Consider the following 16,482-nt stretch of genomic DNA (forward strand, 5'->3'; position numbering starts at 1 on the left):
CTTCCTTCTGAATATACCTGCATGCCAGCAGGGCTGCAGCCCATACCACAGCCATGCTAAAGAGGCAAAGCTGATGCCCACCCACTGCCTTGAGGAGGTTGTGGACATGCCAGAGACCCAGCAATGCGTAGCGAGACTGCTCACCTGGCATAGGCTGGGATGAGGAGGCAGCGGCATCTGCTGCCCAGCTCAGCTCCGCAGCCCAGCTTGGAGGGAACAGATTCCTTCTGACTAATCTTGAGACAAGTGTAATCAGCAGGTCTGTGGTGGGGGCTGTGGGTGGGAATCGTGGCTGTCCCCTGCCCCTGGCTGTGAGGGCTACGCTCTGAGCTGGCTCTCAATATGGGCTGTTTTGTCCAGGGGTAATAGCATGGAGATAGGTGATGTCCAGTTGATGGCATGGCTGCAAACAAGCATGGGTCTACTGCAGGTGTCTCTGGATGTTCTGTCACAGGGTTGGTTCAAAGCCTCTTTCAGTTCATTATGGTTTGTGGGTTCCTGGTTCTTTCCTAAAACATGTCCAAGTTTGATACCCCACAGCCTTCCTGTATGGTGCTGCTGTTCCACATGAATGTGGGAAAAACAAAGGGGCTGCTCCCATTCTGGGTTTAATTCAAAAGTCTGTTAAACACCCACATTATTTTCAGCATCTAGGGATGTTTGTGTCAGCGTGTGTTTAGATGCTTCCCTGGACTGGGACCTAAGAGAAAGACTAAGGTCAATTGGATATTGGTATCCATGACAACCTCTCACTTCTACTTGCTCACAGTAAGTGCTGAAACTCTTCTCCTACACCCAAGCACCCTTTGCTAGGACTGTACCCCCTTGCTGGAAGTCTGAAGGAGCCAAGGGGCTCTAGAGTGTCTGTAGTGAATATACATGTGATGAGTTGGGGATGGCTCAGAGGTGTAACGCTCACAAGAAGCTTTCCACGTCTCACTACAAGAGAGACATTGAGGTGCTGGAGCGGGACCGGAGAAGAGCACCGGAGCTGGTGCAGGGCCTGGAGCACAAGTGTGATGAGGAACGGCTGAGGGACCTGGGGGGGTTTAGTCTGGAGAAGAGAAGGCTCAGGGGGGACCTGATCACTCTCTCCAACTGTCTGACAGGAGGATGGAGCCAGGAGGGGGCTGGTCTCTGCTCCCAAGGAACAAGGGATGGGACAAGAGGAAATGGCCTCAAGCTGCCCCAGGGGAGGTTTAGATGGAGATGAGGAACAATTCCTTCCCCAAAGGGTGCTCAGGCATTGGAACAGGCTGCCCAGGGCAGTGCTGGAGTCACCGTCCCTGCAAGTGTTCACACACCGTGTAGCCGAGGCCTCAGTGCCATGGGTTAGTGGTGGCCTTGGCAGTGCTGGGGAACAGTTGGACTTGATGATCTTAAAGGTCTTTTCCAACCTGGTTGATTCTATGATTCTATGCAGCATCAAGGTTGTGACCATCACTACCCTCAGCACTTTGGCATCAGTGGTGATGGATGGACCCTCCAGAGGATGGGTCACTCCATCGCTGCATCTGCCTTGCAGTGCAGCAGGAGCCACCCCAGTGTTGAGCAGCATCAATGCCCGCAGTGAATCCTTCTCCTGGCCCTCTCATTCTCCCTGTGCTGGAGGACAGCCTCCTGCAGGTGAACGTGGACCTGCCAGTCTGCCCAGTGCTGGAGGTGACAGGCTACACTTTCTCCCTGTGGATTCTGGCACTGCTGAACAAAACACTTCTAAAACATACCTGATCATGATCTACTTGATACACAATTGGAGCTTTTTGTTGGAGAAGAGAAATCATTATGAGCAAATTCACCGGCTGCTGCTGCTTGTGACAGTTTGTAATACACTTCCTAGCTCAAGGTATCTCCAAGTTCAGGTTACAATTTGCAGTTCCAGTGTCTGCTTGTGTAATTTCAGCCTTAAGCAAGACCTGCTTTGAGTTTGAGTGTCTGGGGCTATTTCTTCTTAGAACTGCCTAATCCGATGGAGGTATAAATGCCTTGATGACAGCCTTGCATGAATTCACTGCAGATCCAGGAGTATCTTGGTTTACAGCAGTACTCCTGGATGTGTGGCAAACAGCCTACAGATAGGGAACTAGTGGGAACATCCAGTTGTTTCTGCTGCTGCTGTGATGTGAGATTAACTTCATCACAGGGACCTAGGAAAGAGCATCTTGTTGGAACTAGATGATCTTTAAGGTCCCTTCTAACCCTAACTATTCTATGCTTTACACATGTTCCACCCCCAACCATGAAAACACAATGGTTTTCCCAAACTGTTGTGGCTCACCCAGTAACTACAGGGAGATGTGGGTTGATTAGCTTAGGTGCAGAGGTACAACATGAAAGCCTGCAGGGATCTGCACTGGGGGCTGGCTCACGCTGTTGTCTTGGAACTCCACAGGCAGCAAAAGCTCCAGGACCGCTGCTGGCAGCAGGATGCTGCTGTTGGGCCTGTCTTTGGCAGCCTGTGCTTTCTGGCTTGGTTTCCTTCAGAGTCCCCATGCAGCTGCAGCTGAGGATTCCACCTGCCTGACCACAAAACAGTTGTGCTTTCCAGGAAAAAAGGCTGCTTGGTTGGCAGTGCCAAGGATAAGCTGTCATGGTAGCACCTGCCACTGAGCAAGCTGGCTTCGGGCTGAAGGTCCTTGGTGGCACAAGCAAAGAATAGGTTCCCTGTCACAGACAGCTCCTGCCAAAAGGCACTGAGGATGTGAGAAACTCAGCTGTGAAGCCTCACTGAGCAGAACACGCCTCCCTGACAGTGCTTTGATCCCTGAGCTGGGAGCTCCACTCTTAGAAGAAATGAGATGGAGAGATTTTTTTCTGCAGACAATAAATCGTGGAAGTGATTTACTTTGATCTTAGCCAAAATATGAATAAATACAGAGCTGCTCCACCATCTCAGGTGGAGTACAGAGCTAATTGTCTGAACGCTGATGGGCAAAGGGCTGTCTTGCCAGCTGCTGCCAGTAGGCAGCAACTAATTAAAAGTTTTTCTGTGTAACTCTGCATATCTTTTCTTTCAAGCCCAAAATGACCGCTATCCACTTGGTCTGCTCTTTCTCATCCAAAGAGACATACTTACCCTCATAGGCAAGGCACAGGAGATAATTAGTGTGCTTTGCTCACTGCCGATGAGTTCTCAGCTGGAGATTGTTCATTTATGAATATCATGCGTGAAAAGATGACAATTGAGAGATGGCAGATGACAAGTGGAAGGCTTAAGCCATCGCGTTTGTAGAACTGAGAGGTCCAAGCGTATTCAGTTCAGGTCAGAGAAGGCTGAAAGAGCAGGAGCAGGCTACCAGTCCCTGAAAGGTGAACCTTCCACTAGAGCAGGTTGCTCCAAGCCCCTGTGTCCAGCCTGGCCTTGAACACTGCCAGGGATGGGGCAGCCACAGCTTCTCTGGGAAAAGTCTGTGCCAGCGCCTCAGCACCCTCACAGGGAGGAGCTTCTGCCTCAGAGCTCATCTCAATCTCCCCTCTGGCAGGTTAAAGCCATTCCCCTTGGCCTGTCCCTACAGGCCCTTGTCCAAAGCCTCTCTCCAGGTTTCCTGGAGCCCCTTTAGGCACTGGAGCTGCTCTAAGGTCTCCCCTTCAGGAGCCTTCTCTTCCCCAGGCTGCCCCAGCCCAGCTCTCTCAGCCTGGCTCCAGAGCAGAGCTGCTCCAGCCCTCACAGCAGCTCCATGGCCTCCTCTGAGATCCTGAAGCCATCTCACACTGAAGACCATATTAGCCACTTTTAGGGCATCCCAATTCCTGCTTTTCTTGCACATGTCCTGCCTGGAAATGCTGCCTATGGGACCTTTCCCTATGGTGTGTGAACACTTCCAGGGACGGTGTCTCCAACACTGCCCTGGGCAGCCTGTTCCAATGCCTGAGCACCCTTTGGGGAAGGAATTGTTCCTCAGCTCCATCTAAACCTCCCCTGGTGCAGCTTGAGGCCGTTTCCTCTTGTCCCATCCCTTGTTCCTTGGGAGCAGAGACCAGCCCCCTCCTGGCTCCATCCTCCTGTCAGGCAGTTGCAGAGAGCGATCAGGTCCCCCCTGAGCCTTCTCTTCTCCAGACTAAACCCCCCAGGTCCCTCAGCCGTTCCTCATCACACTTGTGCTCCAGGCCCTGCACCAGCTCCGGTGCCCTTCTCTGGACTCTCTTGTAGTGAGGGGCCCAGAACTGAACACAGGATTTGAGGTGCAGCCCAGTACAGGGGAACAATCACTGCCCTGGTCCTGCTGGACACACTATTTCTGGTACAAAGTCATGTTCTGAGGCAGCTTTGCTGAGCGCTGTCGTCATCCCGGGCAGGAAGGTGCTTGGTTTCTTTGCATGTCTGCTTCAGGGCTGTAATTACTTTGGCAATGCGTGGTTTGTTTCGCATTGCACAGCGTTGCTTCAGGGAGGTCAACCAGAAAGGGCTCTGGTGGGACCTGTGAGCTGGCTGGAGGAAGGAAAGGCCAAAGTCATCAACAGCCTTCCCACTCCCCTGTTCTTTTGTGATTTCTCCAGTTAGTGCTGAGCAGCCACAATTAACGTAATACCTATTCAAGATGAAATTATAGTTACTGTGGGTTGTTTATGCAAATTTGACAAAGCACGTAGGAGCTGAACAGCCTCCCTGGATCTCCTGGTCTAAAGGCTGTTCTCAGCCATAGTTATAGCTCAATACAATTTTTACCATTCTTTTTGGACTTCTTTGTCATTTATTGCTTCTTTTCTGCTTTTAGCAAGAGTTGCATCCTGCAAAGCATGCTGTGAACTCTCTTACAGCAACTGTGCTGTAGGTACTGAACAAAACACTTCCAACCAGCGGAGAGTGATGGAGGGCACACAGCCGGACCTCCCTCGGCTTTAGTCCTGGGCGATGCAGCGTGTGGTGCTCAGCTAGCAGGACCTTAACTGGAAGGTGGTGCCAGCAGCAGGCACTTTCTGAAGCAGTCTTCAACCAGCTTTTGAGTCTCTCCTTGCACATTTGAGCCATTAGATCTGATTCTTCTGGGAACAAATCCCTATAAGACAACATCTGCCTGAACACAGCCAAGGGAGATGAATGCTGTTGGGTCAGGAGCTGGTAGGCTAGGATCCTCAAGCCTTTCCCCACCCTACTGTCTACCCCCACCTTATTTTTTCTCCATGCTCTTGCCCTCAGCAGTTGGTGGTTTGATCACTGCACTTGTTTCTGCATTTGAAGCAGATGTTTCTGTGGTCACACAAGACAAAGGGGCTGACTGGCTGGAGGGTATTGCTGCAAGCTAGAAAGCATCAACATCACACCAGTTTCTTATTTGCTTATTCTCACTTGACCTGACCACTTGCTTAGCAACTGCTTAGCAACACCTTCCTCACTCAGAGGGGTGTGCGGGTCCCCCCGGCTTGGTGTTCATGGTTGTGTGACTGAGAGGCTTGATTTGCTTCAGCCTGTGAGAAATGGGGATCTGGACTGACAGGACTAAGTCATCCTGGGCTTGCTCTGTGGGTCGGGTGGAGAGGCTGTGGTGAGGGTCATTCTTTGCTTTGAACTCTGAGGCATCCCGAACTAGGCAAGGCTGCATCCTCCCTGCCCCTTCCATCTGCACTGAGGGATTCAGAGCTGATGGGGAGGGAGATGTGGAGATGTTTACATTGAGAAGGCTCATTTTGACACAGAACCACAGAATCACAGACTGGTTTGGGTTGGAAAGGACCTTAAGATCACCCAGTTCCAATCCCCTGCCATGGGCAGGGCACCTTCTGCTAAACCATGTCACCCAAGGCTCTCTCCAACCTGGGTTTGAACACACCCCTTGTAAGAAAGCCATGTCTCCCATCTGGTGAGCAGGAATGTTGTGTTCTGAGGGGCAAGGAAGTGCAGGTATGGGTCTTAGAGTAGAAGGTGCAATTCCAGTTTCGCAAGAGCAGTCAGGGCTGTAAGGAACATCTCACCCTGGCTTGATGGAGACATCAGCTCAGTTCTAGTGGAGGCTCCTAAAGTATTCAGTTGGGAACCACTTTTAGTCTGTTAGTGTGGTTTGCCCCCTGGGAAGCATCAAGTTGAAATGCAGCGCTATAATTAACAACTGACAGCTTAAATAATGCGAGGGAGCCGGGAGGCTGGAACACATCCTCTCTCCCAGCAGAGGCTGCGGGGGTGGGCAGGCAAGGCAAACACTGCCAGAAGGAATTAGTCCCTCAGAGGGGGGCATGTCAAACAACTTTCAGCGCGGGTTCCGATGGCTGTAAGGAGGAACACGGTCGGTGCGGCACACCGCTGGTGGTGTCCCATTCCATGGAACAGCGTGTACTGGGATGAGATGATGCTTTTCTCCTTCTGTTTTGGGAAGGTGGAAAGGACTCTGAATTGGTATAGCTGAGCTGTGATGAGTTTCCTCTTTGCTGGCCAGTGACAGAACATTCGACTCGACTTCCCTAGTGACCCTGTGGCAGGAAACCAACCTGCTGGGGTTAAGCTGCAGCCGGGCCACAGCAATTCCACCACGAGCAAATGGGGTTTGTGTTGGCCAGAGTCCTCTTGAGCTTGTCTTCCCCTTCACACAACTGGCGATGGGCGCACCAGCTATTTTAGCCAGGGACTTGGACGGTGAGGAAGGACTGGATTAACCCTGCAGATGTCATCACCACAGCTGACAGGGTTTTCCATGTGTGTGAAGGTCAGATTCATGTCCACAACAAAGTCTTTCATTCCTCTTCCTCCCCTTCACCTCTTCCGTGACCACCAGCAGATGCATCTCTGTTTCCTTCAGCGAATCCCATGAGGAAGGAGAGAAAGCTGCGACTGAGCCAAATGGTTATATTTCACTTGGAAATAAGCAGATGGAAGAGACAGATGGGAGAACAAAGCTATATATATATTTTTATTGCACAGATATCTAATAACCAATAAAATGGGTCTGGGACCACAAAAATCTCTGGCATGGTTGCCATGGCAATATGCACACAATTCCAGTGAGATGCAGGAATGAAATCTTTTGTGTTTTTAGGGAGCTTTCGAAAAGAAAAAGAAATGAGATTTAAATGAGTGATTACAGCTGCCTCAAGGAGCACCTGCCAAAAGCTCTGAGCCAGACCATCTACCAAAACATGGTGTGGGTTGTTTGCAGATTGCAGCAGTGGCACAGTGTCCTTTGGAGCCAAAGCTGGGGGGCAACAGGAGCACCTACATTCTGAGACGTTACACATGAAGGGAGTTGACCTGGAGTCTTTGTCTTGTGAGGGTGGTGGAAGTTTATGTGAATTCAAAAAGAAACTAGATGAATCCATGGAAGGAAAATCCACAGAGAATTGCTCAGTGAAACCCCAGCCAGGTCTGGAAGTGTGAAAATAACTGGGAGAAGGGAGATTATCTGAGGAAAGTGTTGTTCTTGGTTACACAGATATCTGCCTGGGATCACTGGAAGACTTCTCAGGCCAGAGAGGGTTAAAATTACAGGGATTAAGTGACATAAAAATAACAGATTTATAAGGATGCAGCCATCGTCTGCCCTGTCATCAATCTGACGTGGAGCTGATGGCTACAAGTGGGTGAAATAGTGAATTTAGTTCTTTTTAATCTTTCATAAGTGAAGTCCTGGGAGGAGGCAGCAAGTTGGATGATTCTATTTGTGAGGCTTGAACATGGGGCTTGTTGGAGTTTCGGTGTATTGCCAACTACCCCTGTGAGAGATTGGAACAGCACAGGAGTGTTGGTAATCTCACCATCTAAGTCTGTTCTAGTTATGGTAATAGCATAGTCTGTCCTCTTCTGCATCTGGGCTTGCTGGGCTTTCCACTTGGCATTCCCCAAGTGAGCAGTTCTCCCTTTGCTTCTCTCTGGATTTTCACATCTCGTGTTATCTGTCCCCACAGAAGCAGTCCTTGATGTCTCTCTTGAAAAACTTGTGCATAATTCACAGTGAAAGCACTGTTAGTACATCTTTACTTAGAATTATAGAGTCATAGAATGGTTAGGTTTGGAAAGGACCTTAAAGCTCATCCAGTTCCAACCCCCTGCCACGGGCAGGGACACCTTCCACTAGAGCAGGTTGCTCCAAGCCCCTGTGTCCAACCTGGCCTTGAACACTGCCAGGGATGGGGCAGCCACAGCTTCTCTGGGCACCCTGTGCCAGCGCCTCAGCACCCTCACAGGGAAGAACTTCTGCCTTATATCTAACCTGAACTTCCCCTGTTTCAGTTTGAACCCATCACCCCTTGTCCTATCGCTATTCCCTTGTCTTATTGTGGTACAGGGAGAGCCATTGCTGAGCAAGCCAGGGGTGGGGACAACGCATGGGACAACCCCCAAAATAGCTGGTGTCACCTTTCTCCATGAGCTTGGGCACCATGAGCACCCTGATCCCCTCCATGCCCATCACTCACCTGAACACATCTGCCCCTTGAAGCGGACACAGGAGAGGTCATCACACTCGCAATACTTGCCAGCAATAGGGCAGCCACAGCTTCTCTAGGCAACCTGTGCCAGCGCCTCAGCACCCTCACAGGGAAGAACTTCTTCCTTATATCTAATCTTGAATGCGTCCTTCCAGAGTAGGATGCTGTTGTAGATCAGTACATTTCCTTTGTTAATGAGCACTGGCCTAGGGCCTGAAACAAGGGAATGCTCTGAACTTGCTCTTAGCTTATGACTGTGGCTGCCTCTGAGATGTCCCAGGAGAGCAGTGGCTGGCCCTGAGCACTGGACCTTTTGGCATTACCACCTGGGAGCATCTTCCTCTGCTTGCCCTGGCTGGAAACAGAGACCAAGGAGTGAAGGCTCTGGTGAAGCTTTACCCCTACTGCTTCTTCCTGCCCTTGGCGGGAAGCAGGACACAGCACCGTGGCATGGGTGAGGGCTGTCACATCCTCCCTTGGGTGCAGGGGGAGGCAGGTCCCCACCTGCAGTGCAGCCCGTCTTGGGCAGGGAGGGCAGGCAGGGAAGCAGTGCTTATTCAGAGTAAGGAAGCAAGCTGCTGGCTGAGCTCTGCGTGGGAAGGGAGCTGTGAAGTGTGACGCTTGGGGTGCATGAATTCTAGGCAGGCTTTCCTAGAATAGACTGGGTGGAGGTGAAGGGGAATGAATGCCATTGCAATGCACTGGCCCCCCCCTTCAGGCTGAGCTGCCAGGGGCTGGGGAGTGTGTGATGCAACACAAGTGCCTGGATCTGGTCCCTTCCAGTGGATTTCTTCCTGCACTTGCCTGCCTCACTGGTGCCCTCTCCACCACTCTTTTAGTTTGCAGACACTTGAATTCACACACAAAGTACTACCAGTGCTTCAGGGAGTGAAGGGTTTGCCTGAGCTGCATTGAACCTGGCTGCTGGGAAGTTTCCTGCTGATCTGCTCTGTGGCTGCTTCCATGAGGAAGAGGGGGGGAACTGTTTGCCTTTGTGAGTATGTGGGGGTGGTTGCTGGAGGAGAGCCCACCCTCATTCTTCAGTGGTAGCCACCCATTGAGCCATTCCTTTCACTCTCCCAAAGCTGCAGAACACCATCAGCAGAAGAGAAAGGCTTTGTGTTGCTGCACCCAGGACTCCTGTAGATATCCAGGAAAAGAGAGAAATCTCTGTCAGATAAAAACACTAGACCTTTTCTGCCTGGGCCCTCCAGCACTCTAAAGGAAGTGCCAGGTATGGCTAGAGAAAACAAGCACCTTTTACCCTGGAAAGCAGGCTGGGAGCCTCCTAAAGCTGGCCACAAATTGGACTGCAGGAATCCTACAGCTTCATGCAGAGCTGCCGGCCTCACATCACAGCTTTTCCCAGTCCTTCACCAGAGTTCTTCCCTGCACATGGAAAGGCATCAACACCCAGCCCTCCAGGACATCTCTGGCTCTGGGGCTCCCATGCTCACAGGCTATAGTGTTTCTTCCCAAAATCTCACGTTACATTTAGGCAATGTGCAAGAATTGTTCTGAGAGAATCCTTTAGAAGCTGACATTCCCAAATATGTCTTGGCTAACAACAGTTTGAATCGCAGGGTTCCTTCCTGCTCTTTGTTTCCCAGATCGCGTGGGCCAGTGTTTAATGCACAATCTGGATTGATCGCTGGTTTATCTTAATGCATGAAATATTCCAAAAGATAAAAAAGAAGAGGGATGGGGGGTGAGGGGGAGGGCTCCTGCCTGTTGGCAGCAGATTTTAATTTGGGTTTGGCAGATGAGGGGAGTTATTCATGGAAATCTTGTCCCTAAAATAACACTGAGCCTGCCCTGCGTCAGACAAGGCAGGCAGACACATGTGGCATCTGTCTCTTCTTCCCTGCCATGGGGCTGAGCAGCACGCAGGGGTGACAATGGACATGCTGGGTCACACCAACAGGCGCGTGCTGTGGTAGCTGCCTGCAGGCAGTGCTGGATCTTGAGTGAGGTGAGTTCCAGGGCAGAGATACATGGTTCTGCTTGTGCATGCTCCTTCACCAGGGGCAGATCCTGCAGTGTCCAAAAGCACTGGCCTGTATTCCTTTCCTGCCTGCTGATTTTTCATGTCTTTTGAATTCCACCTTTCTGGTTCTTGAAGAGTGAAGGACAAGCTGTGTTTGCTTCCTGGTCACTGTCTGAAGATCTTACAAACCTCAGCCATTTCTTGCCTGGCACTGAACTTTCTTCCAGGCTGAAGATTTCTAGGTTAGCCCATCTCTGTAGAGGAGCTGTTCCATGATTCTGATCTTTGATTCCTTTTCATTCTGTTCGAAGCTGCAACACAGGCATCACATCATTCCCCCATCTCTTCTTGCACTGCCAAGAGAGAGAAGAGACGAACTACAATGTTCCTCTGACAGCAAAGGCAGAGCATCTTCTATGGACCATTGGGCCAATCCCTGCTACAGGAAGGATGATTCACACAGAGGACAGTGTCTACTTGTGCTCAACAAGACCTGTGATAGCCCAGAAGCATCAGATCATCGCTATCCATCATATGCTCTTGTTCTCCTTTGGGAAGTCCCAATACATAGAGACCATCTTACGCCCTTTCTGCCTATGCTCTGTTGCAAGGAGTCCTACATTGATGGAGCTGCTGGCTGGCAGGTTGTGGCTTATTCACAGTATCTTCATCCCAAATGCAGTTTGACAGGCCTCTGGTACAAGTCTAACTCCTCAGGAGCCATTCACAGGGAAACAGGCAGCCCCTTCTTTGGCATGGGAAGAGGGCAGCATGTATTGCTGCCACCAAAGATTTTGGCTGTTTGTTTCCTTGTAATGGTGCAAATAGGGAGGAAGTCTGATAAAGTCTGGAAACTGATGAGGGGAATGGAGTAACAGACCCAGGTCTGTAGCACAGTAAACGCCGTACTGCACTACTACAGCAGCTGAGCATCACTGATGTTATAGATGGGGGAACTTAAGGCACACTGCCTGTGTGAAATCAATTAGTTATCATCAGCCCAGAGCCAGGTAGAAATGACCAGGCACAGCTTGGCCTCAGCCCTTGCTTGCTGACAGGAGGGACTGGCCTGGTGCCTGGCTCTTACAACACACAGTAATTCCCCTGGGGCCAGGCGGGTGCATTAGAGCAGTGAGCAGCACGGGATCAAGGTTCTTTGCTGCTGCCAATGCCACTTCCATGGGGAATAAAGCCAGGTCGTGGGCTGGCATTGCTCTTATGCACACCAACACATGTGCCTCCCTGCATAGCAGAGTAATGGCCAGGGCTTTCTAGGTCTGTTCTGCCACTTGGAGAAAGCCATGGCTCTGCCCAGCCCCTGTGTCTCCCACCTTGCCTTGTTCCTAAGCCCTTGGATGACTACGGAGTGGCACAGGGTGATGGCAAGGGCAGAATGTGTTTGATCACGAATGTCCTGCTGCTCTTCACTGTCACAGGTTTTGTGCTGTCCAAGAGAGGATGAGGGAGCCGAGCCTGCTCCTGTCATTCTTAAGCCTTACAGCATTCCTGTTCCCCACCACACTTACACGTCTGTGTCACAGAGTGCCAGCATCCACCAAGGAGGGCAGGGAGGGCCCCAGTCTGGCTCCATGGAGGAGCAGGAAGGATGCTGGCACTGTAAATAGCAATTCATTTCAATTTCAGTGCTCCTGCTGCAGGGAAGGGCTGGGTCTGGGTGTGTGGGTGCAGACCAGCTCCTCTCTGCCTCTCCCTACCTTGAGCTTCTTTGCATGATGTTCCTGTCATCGCTTGTGGTCTCCTGGTCCTCAGGGTGAGGGGGCTGGAAGTGCAGAGCCCTTTGGGGCTCCCCAGGCCCCCGAGGGCTCCAAGCTCACAGTGGAAATGAGTCTGGTTCATAGCTCTGTCACTTAGTGTGACAGTGATTTCTCACCATCCTCTCTGAGTTCAGTTTCCGTCTCTCGGGAAGAGAGTCTCTAGCTGCCTTAGGCACCAATGATCCCACCGCTCAGTGCCAGATCCTTGAATTCAGGGATCTGACTTCAGGGATCCTTGAATACAGGGAGATTTTTCCTCCATCACAGGCAGGGAGAGACAGGAGAGCCAATGCTGAGCTCTTCTGAGTCCAGGTATCTGTCCACCCCTTCTTGTCTGTCTATCTGCTGCCAAGGCAGAGGAGTGTGAGATCTCCTAGTGGAAAAACAGGGAGAAAGGGGAGTATTGCCAAGTGAAACAAGGCAGAAGCAGGAGGCAGATAAATGCTGTGCCAAACAGAGATGTCAGTCACTCCTTCCTCACCAGGCAGGCTGCAAAAGGAGCTTGCCCAGGGTTCTCTATGTGCAGTTAGCTTTGGGTCTGTACAAAGAGCCTGTATTGATCACTAGCTGGCAGAAGGAGACTCTGGTCTACCTTTCCTGGCTCTTCAGGGAGAAAGAAAACAGCCTGGGCCAGCAGTCATTGCAGGCAGGTTGTGAGGAGCATTTAGCAGCTCTGCAAAAGCAAACACTCCACCTCAAGCACCTCTCCACTTCCAAGCCCCATCTCTGGCACAGACTCCTGTAGGAGAAGGCCTTGATGCAGGTCACAAACCATGAGAGAGATGGGGGAGAAGCACGCGTGAGGTGGCCAACACCTTGCTCCAAGCTCCTGCTGTCTGCTCAGCTCTGGTGCCAGCCGTGTGCTGGCGGCACACACCATCTCCAAACACCGCCTCCAGCGCAGGAGACAGCAGAGGAGGAAACACGGAGGTGACATAAAAAACAGCATTTGCTTTCTTGGCCATCTGTCACAGCGTCGCAGCCGCCTTCCCAAACACATCCCAGCTCAGCGCTGGCTGGGAAAAACAAGGAGTTATTTTGGTTCATCAGCATCCAGCAGGAGCAGGACCAAAGATCTCACATAGCAAAGCAGGCAGTGTTGAGACTGCTGGCTTCATTGCTGGGATACGACACAGCACCCCGTGCACCCCGAGCCACCAGTGGGTTCAGTCACTGCAGGAGTGTCCATCTGCATCTTTGCTGTTCCATGTAAAGTGTGCCCAGGGCAGGGCTCCTCCCTGTGCCCCAGCCACCCTCATGATGGAGAGTAGCTTTGTCTGAAGATTCAGCTGCGATGCTGAGGCTGTGATGAGGGAGGTGCAGGCCACTGCCAGATGGAGGATCCCATGTTCCCACTTGTCTCCAGTACAATGGCCCTGGCAGCAAATGGATCCGCGCTGTGAGTCAGGGCAGGGAACTGAGGACAAAAATCTGCCTCACTGATGGGCACAGGGTGGAAGGAGGGAACCCCCTTCTCTGGTGGCTGGTGTGCAATTCAGGTGGTGTAAGCATGCAATCAGTGCAGGACCTGATTTAGCTAAGCAGGGCGTACTCTGAGCCTGTTCTCAGCAGCTCAGCAGACAAAGCAGTGAGGCGCTCGGCGCCGCTTTCAACCCCAGCACAGCACAATTGGCTCCCTGTGTTCAGCTTGGCTATAGCAGCCATGCCAGAGCTCTCCGGCCTCCAGGAGATGTTTTCCTCAAGCCCTGCTCTGGGCACACTTCCCCAGCTGTCTTCTCATTTTCCAAAGTCACGAGGCAGAGTCCCCAGAGCAGACACAGCAAAGGCTGGTGGAGATTTGACACATTTCATAAGGAGCATTAATAGCACAGAACTGGAGGCTGTGCTGTTGGAGGGCTTCAGCTCCTTCCAAATTCATTTCTCAGGCAATTTACTACCCAGCTGAAATTATTCCTTGGTAGAAAAGACAGGTAATTCTTTTACATTGAGCTTGAGGTTTCAGGAGGCAATAACTTGCCAGAGCCCACACAAAAAAAAAACATGACAAGAATGGCTTAGAATTGGTTGCCCTAGGACTTTTGCAAGTGGAATCATTTACTTGGAGTAGCCTGGATTCACAGAGAGACTGTCCCAAGCTGGGCAAAGGGAGCAAATGTGAAGGAATATGGGGGTGGAAATGGGAGAGGGGCAAAAGAGGAGGTGAGACATTTTGGCACAGGCAAAGTGACAAGGGCCAATTCTTGTCACATTGCACTAGATGGAGAGTAAAAGAAGGGAGAAAAAGGCGGAGAAATAGAACTGGCGTGTGGCAGCTGGACTCAGGCAAAGCGAGCCAAGCTTTATCACGAGATTTTACTGTTTTGTCTCTTTCTGTTTATTTTCCAAGCTCCAAAATTACCCCTCAGCAGGAAAGCAGTGCCACATACTCCCACCATCTCTGCATTGTGATCCAAATTCAAAGCAGGAGTAAAAATTCCCAGCTCCACTGCAGTGATTTACACTGAAGACTTGACGCTGAGTAAGGGAGCAACAGGTCTCATGTAAAGTGCTTTGGGCAAAGCATTTTCTACCTTTGCAGGTAGCAGACTCGATGGCATCCTACCTGTGCTTCCCAAAAATGCCTCATCCCACCTTGGAAAGCAAAGGAGAAGCTGCCAGAAAACAAGGGGCTGCAGCACCAGGTCTGTTTTGTAGCTTGATCAGAAGAGACCAGGATGTGTAACACCTTTGCAGGCACCCCACACTGGGAGGAGAGCTGTGAGTAATGCAAGAAGAGAGTCCAGTAAAACAGGAATGGTGCTGGAATAGCCACCGTGATGGGGTTCACTAGGGAACCAATGCAGAGGTTTGCAAACCTGAATTGATCATCAGCACCACGATTTGTGGATGGCGGTCAATGAGCTGTACAGGAAAGGTCCTGGAGTCTTAGTGGAGAGGGCTGAGGGACAACTCATCTAAAGCTGGGTTTTGGGGAGCTTGAGAAATACCTTTCACAATGTGACAGCTTTTCCCTCCTCTTCCTTGTAGCAGGACATGGTTCCTGTTAGTTGTACCAGCAGTGTGGCCCAGGGGCTGCATGGTGAACCAGAGAATGAACTGACCAATATGGAAACCTGTGTTTAGTGCTAGTTTACTCCGTGTTTTATTCAGGTTCTGTGATCTGGTCCACAGCATGCCTCCCCTATGTGTAAAGTGGGGAGGCATGAAGAGATAGAAAGGATGCAAGAAGCTGGGGGTGCTCTAAGCTGTAGCTGCCACAAGCTTCCGCACATGAAAGCACAGTCCTAAATGATCCCCTCCTCCAGAAATGGCTCTAACTGCAAGGCTCAGCTGGGCATTCCCACCATAATAAAGAGGGGAGTGCTAATGCTGAGCTTTGGCGTGGCTGTTCTTCCATCTCTTCTTTTCACAACCCCCTGCACATGAGGAGGGAGCTCTAAAAAGGAACTTTGGCCCAGTGCATCCAAAGGGCCAGCTGTGTTTCTTTGTGTTTCGTTGCCAGGTCTTGTTCCCTCCTGTCTATTAAAGGGTAACCTGGTGTATACCCTACAGAGAATAATGGAGCTGTTAGTCATCCTGAAGCCCTGCAGGCCTCAGGCTGGAGCCATTTAAAGTAACTGTGACAAATTCCTAAGCAGCCGATGTTCTCCCATCAGCCTTTCCTGCTCTACCTAAAGCCAGAAGAAGGAGCTGGGTTTGTTGTGGCTCATCCGGCAGCGCCAGAGACTTCATCTCTAATGCAAAGTGCTTTGAAAACAGCACCTCAAACACAAGAGGATGGGAGCAGGCAGAGCTATGGTTTGAACCCCAAAGCAAAAGAAATATCCCTAGGGATACAGGCTAGGCAGATGGGAAAAAGCCTCAAACTTCAGGAATGGTGCAAACTTTATGATTCCATTAATGTGATTGGTACCTCCCTTCTGCAGCCCCTGCGCGCCCCAGGGATTATTGCATTTCTGTCCAAGGAGATGATGAACAGTCAGCACTGAGTGAAATGTGTGTGTCATTTTTCATCTTCCCCATGACTTATTTCCCCAGGCACTTGATGAAGTTCATAATGAAATGCAGCCACCTGGCACACAGCACGCTGCCGAGCAGTGAGAAAGAAGAGAAGCTTGAGCCAAGGATGCACAATAAGTCCAGTGTTTTTCTAGGCTTGGTCCTTCAAGTGCTGCAATGAAAAGAACATGTTTGTTCCTACCTGTGCTACCTCTCTGAACCGACCCCGGCCACTGGGAAACTGCCATCTGTACCAAATACCAAGTCTTTGCTCTATGAAACAGGGATGTGGACTCTCACAAAGGGACTTGCTAGAAAAACGGTGGGCAAAGCAACCTATTTCCTGAAGCTCCTCAGCCAGAATGATTGCTTCACTTTGCCTTGTCACATTCATGGTGGAGACATTCA

Source organism: Strigops habroptila, chromosome 19, assembly GCF_004027225.2.
Source record: "Strigops habroptila isolate Jane chromosome 19, bStrHab1.2.pri, whole genome shotgun sequence".
Lineage (NCBI taxonomy): Eukaryota > Metazoa > Chordata > Aves > Psittaciformes > Psittacidae > Strigops > Strigops habroptila.